Raw genomic sequence first — 23,676 nt, 5'->3', positions numbered from 1 at the left:
AGCATCATCAAAAAGGGATATTTCAAACGAATCAACGGGATCATAGCAATTATCATGGCATTCATCCTTCGGTAAGAACGGATGGGAATTAAACAATGTATGAGTTGAAGAGTTACTCTTACTAGAAGGTGGGCACAGGTGATCAATCAGGTCTTCCACCATTTATTCTTTGCTCTCCTCATCATCTTTTTCATCCAATGAGCTCGCTGTTTCATCAATTTCTTCTTCCATAGACTCCTGCAAAATATTAGTCTTTTCTTGGACAGCGGGGTTATTCTCAATAAATACAACAATATCGTAATTATATTTATAATTATCATAGCAATATTTAAGGATAGCAAGATTTTTAGGTCTATAAACTGAATCATCAAAATCTTCAAACTTTTCAAACAAAGATTCAATTTCATATTGTGATAGCCTGGCTTATTAGGGATGATAGACTACTCATATCAATAAGGAATTCCTTATTTTCCGGGAGCCCATTCAGACAGAACTTCAAAGTTAAGCGTGCTCAGCTTGGAGTAGTTTCGGGATGGGTGACGATCGGGAAGTTGCTCCCGGGTGCGCATGAGTGAGGACAAAGTGCATAGAAAAGACTAGTATTTATCTGTGGGGCCAGTCTAGATCCCGCTAGGAGTAACGGACACCGGCGGATGTGTCCGGGGCGTTACACATATGCACCCTTAAAATCGACAAATTCTTCCATTCGTTCCACATCATAATAATCATATATATCTCTAGCATAAGAAGCCAATGTTTCATTATCATTAAATTCGCATGAATAGTAAAGGTGCGGAACCTCAATCTTAGAGCAACAAGTATAATCATATCTCAAGCATAGATTCCAAGCATACCATTACAACGTTTCAATTTGATCCCATAAGAGATTTCCCATTTGAGTCAAGCGATAATGCCTAAAGTATTCGCGTTGATCCAACGTTACTTCCATTATCAAGTTGAATGCGGTTTTCTCAGGATTATCAAAGTAGTGCATAATATTTTTCACATAACAAGCCTCGAGGGTTTCAGGAGGTTCCCCATCTCCATGAGTAGCAGGTTGATACGTCCCCAACGTATCTATAATTTTCATTATTCCATGATATTATATTATCTATTTTGGATGTTAATGGGCTTTATTTTACACTTTTATATTATTTTTGGGACTAACCTATTAACCCAAGGCCCAGTGCAAATTGCTGTTTTTTTGCCTATTTCAGTGTTTCACAGAAAAGGAATATCAAACTGAATCCAAACGGAATGAAACCTTCGGGAGAGTTATTTCTGGAACAAACGTGATCCAGAGGACTTGGAGTGGACGTCAAGAAACAAACGAGGAGTCCACGAGGCAGGGGGGCGCGCCCTCCCCCCTCATGGCTTAACCTACCTACTTCTTCCTCCTACATATACTCATATACCCAGAAAATAACCAGGAGCACCACGAAACCCTATTTCCACCGCCGCAACCTTCTGTACCCAAGAGATCCCATCTTGGGGCCTTTTCCGAAGTTCCGTCGGAGGGGGCATCGATCACGGAGGGCCTCTACATCAACTCCATGGCTTCTCCGGTGATGTGTGAGTAGTTTGTTTCAGACCTTCGGGCCCATAGTTATTAGCTAGATGGCTTCTTCTCTCTCTTTGAATCTCAATACAAAGTTCTCCTCGATCTTCTTGGAGATCTATTCGATGTAACTCTTTTTTGCGGTGTGTTTGTCGAGATCCGATGAATTGTGGGTTTATGATCAAGTCTATCTATGAACAATATTTGATTCTTCTCTGAAATCTTTTATGTATGATTGGTTATCCTTGCAAGTCTCTTCGAATTATCAGTTTGGTTTGGCCTACTAGATTGATGTTTCTTGCAATGGGAGAAGTGCTTAGCTTTGGGTTCAATCTTGCGGTGCTCGATCCCAGTGACAGAAAGGGAAATGACACGTATTGTATTGTTGCCATCGAGGATAAAAAGATGGGGTTTATGTCATATTGCTTCAGTTTATCCCTCTACATCATGTCATCTTACCTAATGTGTTACTCTGTTCTTATGAACTTAATACTCTAGATGCATGCTGGATAGCGGTCGATGTGTGGAGTAGTAGTAGTAGTAGTAGATGCAGGCAGGAGTCGGTCTACTTGTCACGGACGTGATGCCTATATACATGATCATGCCTAGATATTCCCATAATTACTCGCTTTTCTATCAATTGCTCGACAGCAATTTGTTCACCCACCATAATACTTATGCTATATAGAGAGAAGCCACTAGTGAAACCTATGGCCCTCGGGTCTATCTTTTATCATACAAGTTTCCAATCTATTTACTTTGCAATCTTTACTTTCAATCTATATCATAAAAATACAAAAAATATTTATCTTATTATCTTATCATCTCTATCAGATCTTACTCTCGTAAGTGACCATGAAGGGATTGACATCCCCTTTATCGCATTGGTTGCGAGGTTCTTATTTGTTTGGGTAGGTACGAGGGACTTGCGTGTGGCCTCCTACTGGATTGATACCTTGGTTCTCAAAAACAGAGGGAAATACTTACGCTACTTTGCTGCATCACCCTTTCCTCTTCAAGGGAAAACCAACGTAGTGCTCAAGAGGTAGAAATAAGGATTTCTAGCACCGTTGCCGGGGAGTCTACGCACAAGTCAATACATACCAAGTACCCATCACAAACTCTTATCCCTCACATTACATTATTTGCCATTTGCCTCTCGTTTTCCTCTCCCCCACTTCACCCTTGCCGTTTCATTCGCCCTCTTTTTCCGTTCGCATTTTCTTTTGCTTGATTCGTCATTATGGCTAGTCCTTTATTTACTCTTTTGTCTCCCGAGAATGAGGTCCTTAATGTTAAACAAAGGGAGGGAGAAAATCTAAAAGATGCTTGGTACAGAATTTGCAATGGGAAAATAGATCTACTAGGAAGCAATCTACTTCCGTTCTTCTTCGCAATTTTTATGTAGGCATCATTCCTTGGAATAGATATATTCTTGATACCATTACCAAAGGAAATTTCTTAGGTAGCCACACTTTTGATTCTTATAATGCTATGATAGATTTGTTTGGCACACCACCTCTCTTGGTTAATGGAACTATGTTAACTCTCGAACATGTTATGCAAAGGCTTGATATTATTGAAAATAAAGTTGCCACTGTGGAATTGATTGAGAATTTCGATAAAAAGATTAACAACCAAATTACTCAATATGGATCTAAGGTATAAGTTACTCTGAAAAGTTTTAAAGAAAAATAACCTGTAGTTAATGAAAGAATAGACCAAGACTCCACTAGAATTGATAAACTTGAGGGTATTATTATCAACTTGGGGTCCGCTTTTTCTGCCGTAAGGAATAATTCAAATCCTCCTACCAAAGTTTCCAAACTAATGTATGTTCCCAAAAATAAGGGTCAAACTTCCAGTAAGGAAAATGTGGATCTCAAATCCATAAGTGTTCACCCCAACTTTCTTGCTATCATTAAGGAACCTTTTGCTACAAATGATTTTCTCGATTTCTTGCCCAGGAGTTTAATCATTAATAGAAATAACGAAACTCCTAAGGGTTATAAGTGTTTTACTGAAGAATTACATACCAAAGATGACAATACCTAGATCTATCCTTGCTTTTATGCCTAGCTAGGGGCGTTAAACGATAGCGCTTGTTGGGAGGCAACCCAATTTTACTTTTGTTTCTCGCTTTTTGGTTTTGTTTAGTAATAAATATTCATCTAGAATCTATTTAGATGTGGTTTTATGCTTTTAATTAGTGTTTGTGCCCAGTAGAACCTTTGGGAAGACTTGGGGAAAGTCTTTGCGATCTTGCTGTAAAAACAGAAAATTTAGCGCTCACGAGATTTGCTGCCATTTTTTACTAGAGAGTGATATTTAGTTAATTATTTCTGAAGATGATTAATAGATAAATTCCTCACGTCCAGAAATTTATTTTAGAATTTTTGGGGTTCCATAAGTATTCTAAACCTACATATTACAACAGACTGTTCTTTTTTTACAGATTCTATTTTTAGTGTGTTGTTTGCTTATTTTGATGAATCTATGGCTAGTATTTGAGTGTATGAACCATAGAAAAGTTGGAATACAGTAGGTTTAACACAAATATAAATAAAGAATGAGTTCATTACAGTACCTTGAAGTGGTGGTTTGTTTTCTTTAACTAACGGAGCTCACGAGATTCTCTTTTAAGTTTTGTGTTGTGAAGTTTTCAAGTTTTGGGTAAAGATTTGATGGATTATGGAACAAGGAGTGGCAAGAGCCTAAACTTGGGGATGCCCAAGGCACCCAAGGTAAAATTCAAGCACAACCAAAAGCCTAAGCTTTGGGATGCCCTGGAAGGCATCCTCTCTTTCGTCTTCGTCCATCGGTAACTTTACTTGGAGCTATATTTTTATTCACCACATGGTATGTGTTTTGCTTGGAGCGTCTTGTATGATTTGAATATTTGCTTTTTAGTTTACCACAATCATCCTTTATGTACACAACTTGAGAGACACACATGAATCGGAATTTATTAGAATACTCTATGTGCTTCACTTATATTTTTTAGCTAGATAATTTTGCTCTAGTCCTTCTCTTATATCTTTTAGAGCATGGTGGTGGTTTTATTTTATAGAAATTATTGATCTCTCATGCTTCACTTATATTATTTTGAGAGTCCTTTATAACAGCATGGTAATTTGCTTTGGTTATGAATTTAGTCCTAATATGATAGGCATCCAAGATCGGTATAATAAAAACTATCATAAAAAGTGCATTGAATACTATGAGAAGTTTTATACTTGATGATTGTTTTGAGATATGGAGATGGTGATATTATAATATGCTAGTTGAGTAGTTGTGAATTTGAGAAATACTTGTTCTAAATTTTGTGATTCCCGTAGCATGCACGTATGGTGAACTGTTATGTGATGAAGTCGGAGCATGATTTATTTATTGATTGTCTTCCTTATGAGTGGCGGTCGGGGACGAGCGATGGTCTTTTCCTACCAATCTATCCCCCTAGGAGCATGCGCGTAGTACTTTGTGACTAATGTTGAGTCCATGGATTATACGCACTCTCACCCTTCCACCATTGCTAGCCTCTCTAGTACTGCGCAACTCTCACCGGTACCATAAACTCACCATATACCTTCCTCAAAACAGCCACCATACCTACCTATTATGGCATTTCCATAGCCATTCCAAGATATATTGCCATGCAACTTTCCACCTTTCCATTTGTTATGACACGCTTCATCATTGTCATATTGATTTGCATGATCATGTAGTTGACATCGTATTTGTGGCAAAGCCACCGTTCATAATTCTTTCATACATATCACTCATGAGTCATTGCATATCCCGGTACATCACCGGAGGCATTCACATAGAGTCATATTTTGTTCTAAGAATCGAGTTGTAATTCTTGAGTTGTAAGTAAATAAAGTGTGATGATCATCATTATTAGAGCATTGTCCCAAGTGAGGAAAAGATGATGGAGACTATGATCCCCCCACAAGTTGGGACAACACCCGATGAAAAATAAAATAAAAAAAGAGGCCATAAAAAAGGAAAATAAGGCCCAAAAAATGAGAGAAAAAGAGAGAAGGGACAATGTTACTATCCTTTTTCCACACTTGTGCTTCAAACTAGCACCATGATCTTCATGATAGAAAGTCTCATATGTTATCACTTTCATATAATAGTGGGAATTTTACATTATAGAACTTGGCTTGTATATTCCAATGATGAGCTTCCTCAAATGCCCTAGGTCTTCGTGAGCGAGCAAGTTGGATGCACACCCACTTAGTTTCTTTTTGAGCTTTCATACACTTATAGCTCTAGTCCATCTGTTGCATGGCAATCCCTACTCACTCACATTGATATTATTGATGGGCATCTCCATAGCCCATTGATACACCTAGTTGATGTGAGACTATCTTCTCCTTTTTGTCTTCTCCACAACCACCATTCTATTCCACATATAGTGCTATGTCCATGGCCCACGCTCATGTATTGCGTGAAGATTGAAAAAGTTTGAGAACATCAAAAGTACGAAACAATTGATTGGCTTGTCATCGGGGTTTTGCATGATTTAAATACTTTGTGAGGTGAAAATAGAGCATAGCCAGACTATATGATTTTGTAGGGATAACTTTCTTTGGCCATGTTATTTTGAGAAGACATAATTTCGTAGTTAGTATGGTTGCAGTATTATTATTTTTATGTCAATATTAAACTTTTTCTTGAATCTTTCGGATCTAAATATTCATGACACAATAAAGAAAATTGCATTGAGAATTATGCTAGGTAGCATTCCACATCAAAAATTCTGTTTTTATCATTTACCTACTCGAGGACGAGTAGGAATTAAGCTTGGGGATGCTTGATACGTCTCCAATGTATCTATAATCTTTGATTGTTCCATGCTATTATATTATCTGTTTTGGATGTAAATGGGATTTATTTTACACTTGTATATTATTTTTGGGACTAACCTATTAACCCAAGGCCCATGCAAATTGCTGTTTTTTGCCTATTTCAGTATTTCGCAGAAAAGGAATATCAAACGGAATCCAAACGGAATGAAACCTTCTGGAGAGTTATTTTTGGGACAAACGTGAGCCAAAGGACTTGGAGTGGACGTCAAGAAACAAACAAGGAGTCCACGAGGCAGGGGGCGCGCCCTCCCCCCTCGTGGCCCCCTGGTGGCTCAATCGACCTACTTCTTCCTCCTATATATACTCATATACCCTGAAAACAACCAGGAGCACCACGAAACCCTGTTTCCACCGCCGCAACCTTTTGTACCCAAGAGATCCCATCTTTGGGCCTTTTCCGGAGCTCCGCCAGAGGGGGCATCGATCACGGAGGGCCTCTACATCAACTCCATGGCCTCTCCGGTGATGTGTGAGTAGTTTACTTCAGACCTTCGGGTCCATAGTTATTAGCTAGATGGCTTCTTCTCTCTCTTTGAATCTCAATACAAAGTTCTCCTCGATCTTCTTGGAGATCTATTCGATGTAACTCTTTTTTGTGGTGTGTTTGTCGAGATCCGATGAATTGTGGGTTTATGATCAAGTCTATCTATGAACAATATTTGATTCTTCTCTGAAATCTTTTATGTATGATTGGTTATCCTTGGAAGTCTCTTCAAATTATCAGTTTGGTTTGGCCTACTAGATTGATCTTTCTTGCAATGGGAGAAGTGCTTAGCTTTGGGTTCAATCTTGCGGTGCTCGATCCCAGTGACAGAAAGGGAAACGACACGTATTGTATTGTTGCCATCGAGGATAAAAAGATGGGGTTTATATCATATTGCTTGAGTTTATCCCTCTACATCATGTCATCTTACCTAATGTGTTACTCTGTTCTTATGAACTTAATACTCTAGATGCATGCTGGATAGCGGTCGATGTGTGGAGTAGTAGTAGTAGTAGTAGATGCAGGCAGGAGTCGGTCTACTTGTGAGGGACGTGATGCCTATATACATGATCATGCCTAGATATTCTCATAAGTATTCGCTTTTCTATCAATTGCTTGACAGTAATTTGTTCACCCACCGTAATACTTATGCTATCTTGAGAGAAGCCACTAGTGAAACCTATGGCCCCCGGGTCTATCTTTTATCATATAAGTTTCGAATCTATTTACTTTGCAATATTCACTTTCAATCTATATCATAAAAAGACCAACTCGTAAGTGACCGTGAAGGGATTGACAACCCCTTTATCGCATTGGTTGCGAGGTTCTTATTTGTTTGTGTAGGTATGAGGGACTAGCGTGTGGCCTCCTACTGGATTGATACCTTGGTTCTCAAAAACCGAGGGAAATACTTACCCTACTTTGCTGCATCACCCTTTCCTCTTCAAGGGAAACCAACGCAGTGCTCAAGAGGTAGCAGAGGTACAACTAATTTTTTTGGTGTTTCATGTTCCATATCCATAACTAAAGATAGAGAACAACTTAGAACATGAAATAAAAACTACTTAGTGATAAAGCAAACAAGCACACACGAGAATATTCACCCCATGCTATTGCTCCCCGGCAACGGCGCCAGAAAAAGGTCTTGATAACCCACAAGTATAGGGGATCATTTGTAGCCTTTTCCGATAAATAAGAGTGTTGTACCGAACGAGGAGCTAAAGGTAGAACACATATTCCCTCAAGTTTTATCCACCACCAATACAACTCGATGCACGCTTGACGTTTGCTTTACCAGAAACAAGTATGAAACTAGAAGTACTTTGTAGGTGTGATAGGATAGGTTTGCAAGATAATAAAGAGCACATAAATAAAATCTAGGGGCTGTTTAGATAAAGACACAACTAAGTTAGTTTTAGTAGAGAGCTTTTGTCAACAAGAAAGTTATTTGTCCCTAGGCAATCAATAACAAGTACCGGTAATCATTCTTGCAACTTTATATGAGGGAGAGGCATGAGCTAACATACTTTCTTTACTTCAATCATATGCACTTATGATTGGAACTCTAGAAAGCATCTGCAACTACTAAAGATCATTAAGGTCATGAAACCCAACCATAGCATTAAGTATCAACTCCTCTTTATTCCCATACGTCATACCCCACCTACTCGGGTTTAAGTTTCTGTCTCTCTCGCAACCCACCGTAAGCGAACCATGAACATATTGCAACACGCTACAGCGGGGCCCCCTCACATTTGCGTGAGAATGGAGGGCACGGTAGGACAACAACATAAATAAGATATAAAATCATACCAACCAAGATCACGATTAACTCACAGGACAAAAAGGATCTACTCAAACATCATAAGATAACCATAGATCATTGGGAAATAATACATTGAGTGGGAGATTACAGCGCGGGGAAGAGGTGTTATACCTCTGCATTGAGGGGGAGAGAGTTGGTGTTGACGGTAGCAAGATTGTTGATGTAGATCGCCATCCCGATCGTTGCCCCCGGTGGCACTCCGGTGCCACCGGAAGCGAGGGGGAGAGAGCTCTCTCCTTCTTCTTCTTCCATGGCCTCCTCCCTGGGTGGGCGAAGGGTTCCCCCTCTGGTTCTTGGTCTCCATGGCGGCGGAGGGGCAGGAGCCCCTCCGAGATTGGATCTCCCTCTCTATTCTCTTCTGTTTCGCGTTCCCTAGATCTGGCCGATAACAATTTCTTATATTCCCGGAGATCCATAACTCTGATTGCGCTGAGGTTTTAACATGATTTTTTCCGGATATAAGCTTCCTTGTGCCCAAAGTAGAGGTCCATCCAACATACGAGGTGGGCACAATCCACCACTGCATGCCTGGCATAGGGGTGGTGCGCTGGTGTCTTGTGCCCTGTGTGGGCCTCCATTTGCGGTGATTCCAACTCCCAAAAATAACATATATTCCAAAATAATTCTCCGTGAAATTTTATTGCATTTGGACTTTGTTTGATATGGATACTCTGCGATACAAAAAACATGCAGAAAACAGGAACTGGCACTTGGCACTGGATCAGTAGGTTAGTCCAATAAATCATATAAAAAGTTGCCAAAAGTATGTAAAACTTGTATAATATTGGCATGAAACCATCAAAAATTATAGATACAACGGAGAGGTATCACCGAACAATCGGGAATGTAGGGTATAAACACGGGAGTGAGGCAACCCATCTTGGCAAAAACTTAAGTCATAGAGGTTCGTACAATGGCAAAAAGCATATATAACAAGCGTCATAGGTAATGTAAGCTCCAAGCTTTTAATAATAAGCTTCATCCAAGAGGCCCCCAGTCATAGTGAGGTGTACACATTTAAAGATGTGTAGCCCTAATAGTTCAGGATATCTGAACATACACCGAGGAATATTTAAGAAGAAAGGAAGAGGAGAGAAAAAGGAAAAGGGACTAAGAAAAGGATGCGGCCGAACTATGCGTAGAATTTTCGGAGCGGAGCAGTGTTCCATGGATTCGGCTCGAGGCGATTATCTGATGCATTACAAAGGCTATAGGCTCCTCCTATGAGAATTTCGTCTATGAAGAAGGGCCCCTCCAATTTTGTTTTGAGCTTATCCTTCTTCTTCTCAGGGAGGCGTAGAACGAGTACACCGACATTATAAGTCTTGGCCCACACTTCTCTGCTTTGGTATCTCCTAGCCTGTTGTTGATAGAATGTGGAACGGGCTCGTACAATATCGCGCTCCTCTTCAAGGCCGTCCACGTCGTCCTACCGATCGAGCTCGGCTTCTCTCTCTTCATACATGTGCACTCGAGGTGAGTCATATCGCAGGGCAAGATAGCTTCTGCGCCATACACCATGAAAAAAGGTGTGTATCCGGTCGTTCTATTAGGCGTAGTCCGCAGGCCCTAGAGCACGGAATCGAGTTCCTCAACCCAGTGCTAAGCTGACTCCCGAAGGGAGCGCACCAGCTAGGGTTTAACACTGCTCATTATGAGGGCTCTAGCCCGTTCAACCTATCCGTTTGTTTGAGGGTGGTGCACGGATGCATAATCGAGCTTGATGCCCAAGTTGGCGCACCAGTTTTTCACCTTGTCGGCTGTAAAATTGGAGTCGTTATCTATGATAATGCTGTGCGGGACACCATAACGGTGTACCACGCTGGATATAAAGTCGATCACTGGCCCTGCTTCAGCTGTTTTTACTACTTTGGCCTCTATCCACTTAGTGAATTTATCCACCATGACTAGTAAATACTTCTTCTTGTGGCTTCCCCCTTTAAGGGGTCGGACCATATCGAGCCCCCAAACTATGAAAGGCTAGGTAATGGGGACTGTTCTTAACACAGTGGGAGGCACATGACTGTGATTGGCGGAAAGCTGACATCCCACGCAGCTTTGCACAAGGGTTTGTGCGTCCGCTCGGGCCATTGGCCAAAAGAAACGTGTCCGGGAAGCCTTGCTTATGAGGGTCCGAGCTACACCGTGATGGCCGCCTATGCCAGCATGTATTTCAGCCAAGAGTTGCCGTCCCTCCTCTTCGGAGATGCACCTTTGGAGGACTGCAGTAGCGCTTTTCTTGTAAAGCTCACCTTTGTGAACTTTATAGGATTTAGAACTCCGAACTATTCGACGAGCCTCATTTTGATCATCAGGAAGCTCCTACCTATTAAGGTAGGCCAGGAAAGGTTCAGTCCATGGAGCAATAACAGCCATGATTACATGGGCGGAGGGTGCTATTTCGGTACCCGAACCTTGATACATCTCCAACGTATCTATAATTTTTTATTGTTCCATGGTGTTTTGTTATCAATCTTGGATGTTTTATAATCATTTTATATCATTTTTTGGTACTAACCTTATTGACATAGTGCCAGTTCCTATTTCTTCCATGTTTTTTACATCGCAGGAAATAAATATCAAATGGAGTCCAAATGGCATGAAACTTTACGATGATTTTTCATGGGCCAAAAGGAAGCACATGGGTCCTGGTTGCACCTGGGGGTGCCCCGAGGGGGGCACAACCCACCAGGGTGCGCCAGGAGGCCCTGGCGCGCCCTGGTGGGTCGTGCCCACCTCGGGTGCCCCCGGACCGCCTCTTTGCTATATAAATACCCAAATATCCCAAAACCCTAGGGGAGTCGAAGAAATATTCATCCAGCCGCCGCAGAGTCCAGAAACACCAGATCCAATCTAAACACCACCACGGAGGGGTTCACCACTTCCATTGGTGCCTCTCCGATGATGCGTGAGTAGTTCTTTGTAGACCTTCGGGTCCGTAGTTAGTACCTGGATGGCTTCATATCTCTCTCTTGATCCTCAATACAATGGTCTCTTGGAGATACATATGACATAACTCTTTTGCGGTGTGTTTGTTGGGATCGATGAACTTTGAGTTTATGATCAGATCTATGTTTTCATATCCATGAAAGTACTTGAGTTTTTTTGATCTCTTTTATGCATGATATCTTATAGCCTTTTACTTATGCTCCGATATTTGGGTTTTCTCTGGCCAACTCAATCTATTTATCTTGCAATGGGAAGAGGTGCCCGGTAGTGGGTTCGATCTTACGGTGCTTGATCCCAGTGACAGAAAGGGAACCAACACGTATGTATCATTGCTACTAAGGATAAAAAGACAAGATCTATATCTACCGCCATATAGATAAATGGATCTTGTCTACATCATGTCATCGTTCTTATTGCATTACTCTGTTTTTCCATGAACTTAATACACTAGATGCATGCTGGATAGCGGTCGATGTGTGCAGTAATAGTAGTAGATGAAGGCAGGAGTCGGTCTACTAATCTTGGACGTGATTCCTATGTAATGATCATTGCCTGGATATCATCATAATTATTTGAAGTTATATCAATTGCCCAACAGTAATTTGTTTACCCACTGCTTTCTATTTTCTCGAGAGAAGCCACTAGTGAAACCTACGGCCCCCGGGTCTTATTTCTCATATATTTGCCTTTGCGATCTACTTTTTACTTGCTTTTATTTTCAGATCTATTAAACCAAAAATCCAAAAATACCTTGTTGCAATTTATTTTATTTGGCGTTCGATCTATCAATATTTACAACCTTTTTACCCTCACGCACCAATTTATGGCGCCGTTACCCGAAAGGGATTGACAACCCCTTTAACACGTCGGGTTGCGAGGTGTTGTTATTTGTGTGCAAGGGGCTATTTACGTTGTGTTGCTTGGTTCTCCTACTGATTCGATACCTTGGTTTCATAACTGAGGGAAATACTCTACCGTCGCTGTGCTACATCATCCCTCCCTCTCCGGGGAAATACCGACGTAGTTCCAGCTGCCATCAAGGAGAATTTCTGGCGCCGTTGCCGGGGAGGATCTTCATCATAACCAGGTTCCTAATCACAAATCTCATCTCCATGCAATTTACATTATCCGCCATTTGCCTCTCGTTTTCCTCTCCCCCACTTCACAAAAATTTGATGTTTTATTCGCCTCTCTTTTTCTGTTCACCGTTTTCTTGCCAGATCTATTTTTGTGTGTGAGATCTTGTTTACCATTATGGATAATTCCTCCTCTATTGCTTGCACTCCCGAGAATCAGGTTCTCAACTTTAAACAAAGGGGAGGAGAAAGTTTAAAAGATGCTTGGTATAGAATTTTCAATGCTCATAATAGATCTATCTGTAAGCAATCTACGGTTGTGCTTTTGCGTTGTTTTTATGTTGGCATCACCACTTGGTAAAGATTCATCCTTGATACAATTACCGGTGGAAATTTCTTAATGAGTCCTCCTCTTGATGCTCTTAATGCTATGGGAAATTTAGTGGGCTCACCACCTCTTATGGTTAATGAAACAATTTTGACTCTTGAGCATGTTATGGAAAGACTATATGCTATTGAAAAGAAAATGCTCACCGAAGATCATATGGAAAATATATATAAAAGAATGCATAATTTTGCTACTAATCTTGGGTCAAAGGCGGGCGATATTTTTAAGTTGTTAAAAGAGAGGGGTACCTTGATCCATGAAAGAATAGAAGAAAGTCCATCTCGGATTGATAAACTGGAAGAAATCTTTAGTAATTTAAGCACGGCTTTTACTACCACTAAAATTATTGAGGAAACTACCGTAAAGAGTAGGAGATCCAAAAACAAGGTGCAACCTCGAGTGATAGCAATAAAGGAGATCTTAAGATGATTAGGATCCACCCTGATTTTGTTGAAGTGATAAGAGTTCCTTTTTGCAAAAATGAAATCATTGAATTGATTCCTAGGAGTGTTGTTATTGACAATATTTATGCTAAATCTTTGAGGGATTCTAAGTGCTTTATTGAAGAGTTGGACAAGGATGACAAAACTTAGATCCTTGCTATATGCCTAGCTAAGGGGTTATGCTACTGTTATGATTGGGGTTTTTATGTTTTAATTAGTGTTTGTGCCAAGTAAAGCCTTTAGGATCTTTTTGGGAAATAGTTGTTCGGTCTTGCTGCAAAAACCCAGAAAGTTTGCACTCACAAAATTAATTTTCATCTTTTACCAGAGAGCGATAAAATACCCATTCCAATTGCAGTAGATCAATATACAAATTTCTCAGGTCGTCCTAATTTTGCAGTGTTTTTGGAGTTATAGAAGTATTCGAAAAAGTCAGATTTCTACAGACTTTTCTGTTTTGACAGATTCTGTTTTCTTTGTATCGTGTGCTTATTTTGGTGGCTCTATGGTTTTCTTTGATGAGTTTTTGCCATAGAAAAGTTGGAATACAGTAGATATAATAAAAAAACAAAATATGAGTTGGTTTGATAGAACACTTATAGTAGTCGTTTATTATTCTTATACTAACGGATCTCACGAAGGCTTTGTTGAATTTTGTGTGATTGAAGTTTTCATGTTTTGGGTTATCTTACGATGGATGAAGGAATGATGTAAGAGCCTAATATTGGGGATGCCCCGGAATCCCAAGCTATTATACAAGAATGAGCAACCAACTAAGCTTGGGGATGCCCCCGAGTGGCATCCCCGCTTTCTTCCAACAACTATCGGTATTTTACTCGAGACTATATTTTTATTCGTCACATGATATGTGTTTTGCTTGGAGTGTCTTGTATGATATGTGTCTTTGATTGATTTATTTTGTGTTTTAAGTTATCAATCCTTGCTGGACACACCTATTTGATAGAGCCAAAATTATATCATGACTTGTTAGAATTGCTCTCTATGCTTCACTTGAATCTTTTATGAGCTAGGACTTTCTCTAGTGCTTCACTTATATGTTTTTGAGCACGGTGTGCTTAGTATTTCTGAAGAAATTCTATCTTTCTTAAATTAAATTATTTTGAGAGAAATAAAATTTGTTATTCTCATGATCTTCACTTATACTTGGTTGAGCTTATGAAAAGCAACACATGAAAATTAGTGCCAAAGCAATAGATATCCAAGAAGGATAAAGTAAGAGAAAATGGCATGAAGATCATTGGACAAAATAAACTTGATTCTTAGTAATAGTTTTGAGATATGATGATGTCATATGTGAGTTATGTTGATGAGTAATTGTGTTCTATTAAGAATATGGGTGCTAAGGTTTGTGATTCCCTATGCAAGTACGAAAGTCAATAGTCATGCAATGAAAATTATATCCTACTTGCGGTGCATTATTCGGTGTTAATTATGCTTAATGCTTGCTTATGAGATTATTCGTTTCTTGGTTGGTCGCTTCCCGATATTTTTCTAGCCTTCATTTTGCACTAGGTATGACCTCTACTTGTGCAATCAAAATCCCTTTCAGCCAGTTTTGCCACATGAGTCTACTATATCTACCTATATGCGGTATTCTTTTGCTGTTCTAAGAAAATTTGCATGTGCCATCTCTAATTTTCAAAATAAACTTCTCTTTTGTGTGTTTGTTTCACTCGCGGAGCGGTGAGGGGTGGCTAATATTTTCCATGCTAGATGTGTTATTCTCAAGATGAGTGTTTATTCACTTATCATTGCACGAGAGTAAGGCAAAGGTATTAGGGATGCCCAGTCCCGAAATGCAAAAATAAATGAATTTAGTTTATGTTGTCAAATAATAAATTCCTTGGAAAGTGTTGGTATGAAGGGCACCCGTGGATACAGTTATCCATGGAAAGTGAAAGTTATGGTGGAAAAAGGAATAAACTTTATTTTTTATTTGGGAACCGCCTATGATATATCCATGCATGGAAAGTTGGGAACTCTAAGTTGTTTTCCTTGGTGGGATGGATACACCTCCCAAAATGTTTTTATCTCAAATTTTTCGTTTTGAGCACTGGCACCTCTACAAATCCCTACTTCCCTCTACGAAGGGACTATCTTTTACTTTATGCAACTTTTATTTTTTGAAAATTCAGTCTACATCTTCTCTCATAAAAAGCACCAACTAGGAGGTAATATGATCGTGCCCAAGTATTGGGTGCAGTTAATATTCGAGTGTGTTTCATGAATGGGTCAATGTTTGAGCATGATGGGATAGGGATAATTTATTTTAGCATTGATATTTTGAAAGACATGGTTTCTTGTTGATATGCTTGAGTATCTAAATTATTATGTCAAAACTAGACTATTGCTTTGATTCACATAAAAGTCCAAATGTCCATGCTCTAAAGAAAAGAATATGATATGACTTGATGAACAACACTCCACATCAGAAATTCTGTTTTTATCACTTACCTACTCGAGGATGAGTAGGAGTTAAGCTTGGGGGTGCTAATACGTCTCCAATGTATCTATAATTTTTTATTGTTCCATGTTGTTTTATTATCAATCTTGGATGTTTTATAATCATTTTATAGTCATTTTATATCATTTTTTGGTACTAACCTATTGACATAGTGCCCAGTGCCAGTTCCTGTGTTTACCATGTTTTTTACAACGCATGAAATCAATATCAAACGGAGTCAAAATGGCACGAAACTTTACGATGATTTTTTGTGGGCCAAAAGGAAGCAGATGGGCCCTGGTTGCACCTGGGGGGTGCCCCAAGTGGGGCACAACCCACCAGGGCACGCCAGGAGGCCCTGGTGTGCCCTGGTGGGTTGTGCCCACCTCGGGTGCACCCCGGACCGCCTCTTTGCTCTATAAATATACAAATATTCCCAAAACCCTAGGGGATTCGACGAAATATTCATCTAGCCGTCGCAGAGTCCAGAAACACCAGATCCAATCTAAATACCATCACGGAGGGGTTCACCACTTCCATTGGTGTCTCTCCGATGATGCATGAGTAGTTCTTTGTAGACCTTCGGGTCCGTAGTTTGTAGCTAGATGGCTTCATCTCTCTCTCTTGATCCTCAATACAATGGTATCTTGGAGATCCATATGGTGTAACTCTTTTGCTGTGTGTTTGTTGGGATCGATGAACTTCGAGTTTATGATCAGATCTATGTTTTTATATCCATGAAAGTATTTGAGTTTCTTTGATCTCTTTTATGCATGATCTATTATAGCCTCGTATTTGTTCTCCGATATTTGGGTTTTGTCTGCACAACTTGATCTATTTATCTTGCAATGGGAAGAGGTGCGCAGTAGCGGGTTCGATCTTACGGTCCTTGATCTCAGTAACAGAAAGGGAACCGACACGTATGTATCGTTGCTAGTAAGGATAAAAAGACGAGATCCATATCTACCACCATGTTGATAAACAGATCTTGTCTACATCATGTCATCGTTCTTATTGCATTACTCCGTTTTCCATGAACTTAATACACTAGATGCATGCTGGATAGCGGTCGATGTGTGGATTAATAGTAGTAGATGTAGGCAGGAGTCGGTCTACTAATGTTGGACGTGATGCCTATGTGATGATCATTGCCTGGATATCATCATAATTATTTGAAGTTCTATCAATTGCCCAAGAGTAATTTTTTTTACCCATTGTTTTCTATTTTCTCATGAGAAGCCACTTGTGAAACCTACGGCTCCTGGGTCTTATTTCTCATATATTTGCCTTTGCGATCTACTTTTTCCTTGCTTTTATTTTCAGATCTATTAAACCAAAAATCCAAAAATACCTTGCTGCAGTTTTTTTTTATTTGGCATTTGATCTATCAATATTTACAACCTTTTTACCATCACGCACCAATTTCTGGCGCCATTACCTGAAAGGGATTGACAACCCCTTTAACATGTAGGGTTGCGAGGTGTTATTATTTGTGTGCAGGGGCTGTTTACGTTGTGTTGCTTGGTTCTCCTACTGGTCCAATACCTTGGTTTCATAACTAAGGGAAATACTCTACCGTCGCTGTGCTACATCATCCCTCCCTCTTCGGGGAAATGCCGACATAGTTCTAGATGCCATCAAACCCCTGATGATATATGTATTGTGTTCGGCTGCTGCGGGTATGATCGGGTCCGGACTAGCATTGCCGCTCTCGTCCTACCATACCACGGATGGCTTAAAGAGCCTTTCCACAAAGGTGTTAGGCTGGAGGGGATCGCGTTTGGCACCCATTCGAGCAAGGATGTCTGTTGCCTGGTTACTGTCTCGAGCACATGATGGAACTCGAGCCCCTCCAACCGAGCTGATATTTTGAGTACGACGTTTCGATACGCCGCCATTTTCGGATCTTTTGCATCAAACTCTCCATTTACTTGGGATATTGCAAGATTTGAATCACCGCACACCTCTAGGCATTGTATGCCCATGGAGACAGCCAATCAGAGACCATGCAGAAGTGCCTCGTATTCGGCTGCGTTAGAGTCCGTATACATGATTTGTAGTACGTAGCGGACTGTGTCCCCCGTAGGGGATGTCAAAATGACACCAGCCCCCAGTCCGACTAGCATTTTAGAGCCATCAAAGTACATGATCTAGTTGGAGTATGTACTGTACTCTTTAGGGAGCTCGGCTTCCTTCCACTCGGCGACAAAGTCGGCCAGCACCTGTGATTTAATAGCTCGGCGCGGCTTGTATGTTATTTCAAATGGTAAGAGCTCAATGGCCCATTTGGCTATGCGGCCGGTGGCATCCCGATTATTTATTATGTCATTGAGTGGTACTTCGGATGGCACCATGATCGAACACTCCTCAAAATAGTGCCGCAGCTTTTGGGATGCGATAAAGACTTCATAAGCTATCTTCTGATAGTGAGGGTATCGGGATTTGCATGGTGTAAGGACCGCCGATACATAGTATACTGGTTTATGGATGGGGAATTTGTGTCCCTCTTCCTCTCGCTCGACGACGAGTACGGGCTCACTACCTGGTGAGTTGTGGATATATAGAGCAACATAGGCTCGCCAACACCTGGGGCGGCTCGGATTGGATTGCCTGCTAATAAGGTTTTTATTTCTTCTAATCTGGCTGTAGCCGCATCCGCCCATTCGAAGTGGTCGGTGCATCGAAGCAGTCAATAAAGTGGTAACGCATTTTCTCCCAGTTTGGAGATGAAGTGACTCAAGGCTGCCATGCACCCAACTAGTTTTTGGACCTGCTCTAGGTCTGTTGACATGGCCAATTGTGACAAGGCTCGGATTTTGGTTGTGTTCTCTTTGATTCCTCTATGGGAAACAATGAACCCGAGCAGTTTTCTGGCTGGAACGCTGAAAACACATTTTTCCGGATTAAGTGATATGTCATATGTTCGGAGGTTGTCAAATGTGAGGTAGAGATCGTCCACCAATGATTCAACGTGTTTAGTATGGATGACCACGTTGTCCACATACGCTTCCACTGTCTTGCCGATTTGTTTTTTCAAACATGTTTGAATCATGCGTTGGTAAGTGGCACAAGTGTTTTTAAGCCTGAAGGGCATAGTGTTGAAACAAAAAGGCCCATATGGGGTAATAAATGTTGTTGCAGCCTGGTTGGACTCCTTCATCTTAATCTGATGGTATCCGGAGTAAGCATGAAGGAAACACAATGAGTCGTGTCCTGTGGTTGAGACAATAATTTGGTCAATGCAGGGTAGCGGGAAAGGGTCCTTAGGGCAAGCTTTATTGAGGTCTTTGAAATCGACACAAAGGCGCTAGGATTTATCCTTCTTATGCACCATTACCAAGTTGGCTGGCTAGTTCGGGTGCTTGATTTCTCTAATAAACCCGTCCTCGAGTAGTTTGGCTAGCTCCTCTCCCATAGCTTGTCGTTTGGGTTCGGAAAATCGCCGTATCATTTGCTTGACTGGTTTGAACCCTTGATTATGTTGAGGCTATGTTCGGCCAGTCTGCATGGGATCCCGGGCATGTCCGAAGGGTGCCAGGCAAAAATGTCCCAATTTTTGTGCAGGAACGCTCGTAGGGCAGCATCGACCATCGGATCCAGCTGTGCTCCAATGGATGATGTTTTGTTAGGATCCGTTGGGTGCACTTGAAATTTAACTATTTCATCTGCTTGTCTAAATTAGGTGGATTTTGGCCTCTCATCGAGGATCACATCATCTTTGCCCACTGTGGATCGCAGGGTGGTTAGTTCTTCAGCCGCGAGTGCTTTGGATAGTGCCTCGAGGGCCAAGGATGCAGTCTTATTTTCAGCGTGGAGTGCTATGTCTGGATCACTGGTGATAGTGATTACTCCGTTGGGCCCTGGCATTTTATGATTCATGTACCCATAATGGGGTATGACTTGGAAGCATGAGAAGGCGTCTCGCCCCAAAAGGGTGTGATATCCGCTGTTGAATGGGGCCACGATTGAATCTGGAGCTTGAAAAATCTCCAAAGTCACCAGTTCAGGTCTAGGAAGATCCAAGTACTTTCCGGGCTCTATGTCCGACCCTGAGTTTTACGTGAAGCCTCATCCCGAGGGAGGGTGTCCGGCTCGAGGGGCTTGGAGATCCAGACATAGCTGGTCTTTAACTTAGGGGAAGAAATGTTTTCGGCTCGTTCCTTAATGACCGCTACCAGATGGGTGATTGGCGGGGACTTGATTTCCCTCTGATCAGGTTTGAGCCTGATCCGATCATAGTCTATTGCAAGCCCTAGAGCCGTGATGCGATCTAGCAGCTCGTTCAAGGACAAGACATCCGCCGGATCCATCTTTTCGGAGTGTTTGAGGCTGATGCAGAGGTGATGTTTGGTGATTGTGGGGGCCGACGTTGGCTTAACGGCCGTGCGAGCACCCATGGTAAAACCGCGGAGTTGGAGGACCAGTCCCAAAGTTAGGTTCCTCCCAGAAGTGATATCATTATTGATGACAAGGCGAGCCATCGATCCTTCTATCGACATCACAATGGAACTCTAAATGAAAGCACCAATGTCGGTGCCAAAACCGTCCGATCTCGGGTAGGGGCCCCCAAATTGTGCGTCTGAGAATCGAGGGTAACAAGGGACAAGTGGGACACAATGTTTACCCAGTTTCAGACCCTCTTGATGGAGGTAAAACCCTACATCCTGCTTGATTGTATTTGATGAGTATAAGAGTTGCAAGAGTTGATCTACCTCGAGATCGTAATGGCTAAACCCTAGCTGTCTAGCCTATGAGAATTCTGATAGCCTCTACGGACTAAACCCTTCAGTTTATATATACACCGGAGGGACCTAGGGTTATAGAGAGTTGGTTTGTGGGGGAAGGAAATAACATATTCGGACACCAATCTTGACATCCACACATAAGGGAGTCCTACCCGGACACAGGGGGAAAGTCCTCTGCTTGTATCTTCATGGCCCATCAGTTCGGCCCGTATCAAATATCCCGGACACACGAGGACCCCCTAATCCAGGACTCCCTCACCCGTAGCATGCACGTATGGTGAACTGTTATGTGATGAAGTCATAGCATGGTTTATTTATTGATTATCTTCCTTATGAGTGGAGGTCGGGGACGAGCGATGGTCTTTTCCTACCAATCTATCCCCCTAGGAGCATGCGCATAGTACTTCGTTTAATAGACTTTTGCAATAAGTATATGATTTCTTTATGACTAATGTTGAGTCCATGGATCATACGCACTCTCACCCTTCCACCATTGCTAGCCTCTCTAGTGCGGCGCAACTTTCGCCAGTACCATAAACCCACCATATACCTTCCTCAAAACAGCCACCGTACCTACCTACTATGGTATTTCCATAGCCATCCCATGATATATTGCCATGCAACTTTCCATCATTCCATTTATTATGACACACTCGATCATTGTCATATTGCTTTGCATGATCATGTAGTTGACATCGTATTTGTCGCAAAGCCACCGTTCATAACTCTTTCATACATGTCACTCTTGATTCATTGCACATCCCGGTACACCGCCGGAGGCATTCACATAGAGTCATATTTTGTTCTAAGTATCGAGTTGTAATTCCTAAGTTGTATGTAAATAAAAGTGTGATGATCTTCATTATTAGAGCATTGTCCCATGTGAGGAAAGGATGATGCAGACTATGATTCCCCCACAAGTCGGGATGAGACTCTGGATGAAAAATAAAAAAAAGAGGCCAAAAAAATGAGAGAAGGCCCAAATAAAAAATGAGAGAAAAGAGAGATGGGGCAATGCTACTATCCTTTTAACACACTTGTGCCTCAAAGTAGCACCATGATCTTCATGATAGAGAGTCTCCTATATTTTCACTTTGATTTACTAGTGGGAATTTTTCATTATAGAACTTGGCTTGTATATTCCAATGATGGGCTTCCTCAAATTGCCCTAGGTCTTCATGAGCAAGAAAGTTGGATGCACACCCACTTAGTTTCTTTTTGAGCTTTCTTAAACTTATAACTCTAGTGCATCCGTTGCATGGAAATCCCTACTCACTCACATTGATATCTATTGTGTTGGCGAACTTAGTACTTTCAAACAAATTCCTACGCACACACAAGATCATGGTGATGCATAGAACCGAGAGGGGAGATTGTTGTCTACGTACCCTCGTAGACCGTAAGCTTAAGCATTATGACAATGTGGTTGATGTAGTCGTACATCTTCACGATCGACCGATCCTTGTACCGAAAGTACGACACTATAACCCACAAGTATAGGGGATCGCAACAGTTTTCGAGGGTAGAGTATTCAACCCAAATTTGTTGATTCGACACAAGGGGAGCCAAAGAATATTCGCAAGTATTAGCAGCTGAGTTGTCAATTCAACCACACCTGGATAACTTAATATCTGCAGCAAAGTTTAGTAGCAAAGTAATATGATAGTAGTGGTAACAGTAGCAAAAGGTAGCGATAGCAAAAGTAATATTTTTGGTGTTTTGTAGTAAGGATAACAATAGCAACAGAAAAGTAAATAAGAGAAGAACAATATATGGAAAGCTCGTAGGCAATGGATCGGTGATAGAGAATTATGCCGGATGTGGTTCATCATGTAACAGTCATAACCTAGGGTGACCCAGAACTAGCTCCAATTCATCAATGTAATGTAGGCATGCATTTTGAATATAGTCATACGTGCTTATGGAAAAGAACTTGCATGACATCTTTTGTCCTATCCTCCCGTAGCAGCGGGGTCCTAGTGGAAACTAAGGGATATTAAGGCCTCCTTTTAATAGTGTACCGAACCAAAGCATTAACACATAGTGAATACATGAACTCCTCAAACTACGGTCATCACCAGGAGTGGTCCCGATTATTGTCACTTCGGGGTTGTCGGATCATAACACATAGTAGGTGACTATAGACTTGCAAGATAGGATCAATAACTCACATATATTCATGAAAACATAATAGGTTCATATCTGAAATCATGGCACTCGGGCCCTAGTGACAAGCATTAGGCATGGCAAAGTCATAGAAACATCAATCTTATAACATAGTGGATACTAGGGATCAAACCCTAACAAAACTAACTCGATTACATGATAAATCTCATCCAACCCATCACCATTCAGCAAGCCTATGATGGAATTACTCCCGCACAGCGGTGAGCATCATGAAATTGGTGATGGAGGATGGTTGATGATGACAACGACGACGGATTCCCCTCTTTGGAGCCCCGAACGGACTCCAGATCAGCCCTCCCAAGAGAGTTTAGGGCTTGGCGGCAGCTCCATATCGTAAAACGCGATGAATCCTTCTCCTTTATTTTTTCTCCCTGAACACAAATATATGGAGTTGGAGTTGAGGTCGGTGGAGCTCCAGGGGGCCCACGAGGCAAGGGGCGCGCCCCCACCCTCCTGGCTAGGGTGTGGGCCCCCTGGCCTTGATTCTTTACCAGTATTTTTTATTATTTCCAAAAATAATCTCCGTAGAGTTTCAGGTCATTCCGAGAACTTTTTTTCTGACCATAAATAAGACCATGGCAATTCTGCTAAAAACAGCGTCAGTCCGGGTTAGTTCCATTCAAATCATGTAAGTTAGAGTCCAAGACAAGGGCAAACGTGTTTGGAAAACGACGGAGACG

The sequence above is a fragment of the Triticum urartu genome, chromosome 7 (genome assembly GCF_003073215.2).
Source record: "Triticum urartu cultivar G1812 chromosome 7, Tu2.1, whole genome shotgun sequence".
NCBI lineage: Eukaryota > Viridiplantae > Streptophyta > Magnoliopsida > Poales > Poaceae > Triticum > Triticum urartu.
This window is presented reverse-complemented; position numbering follows the sequence as displayed.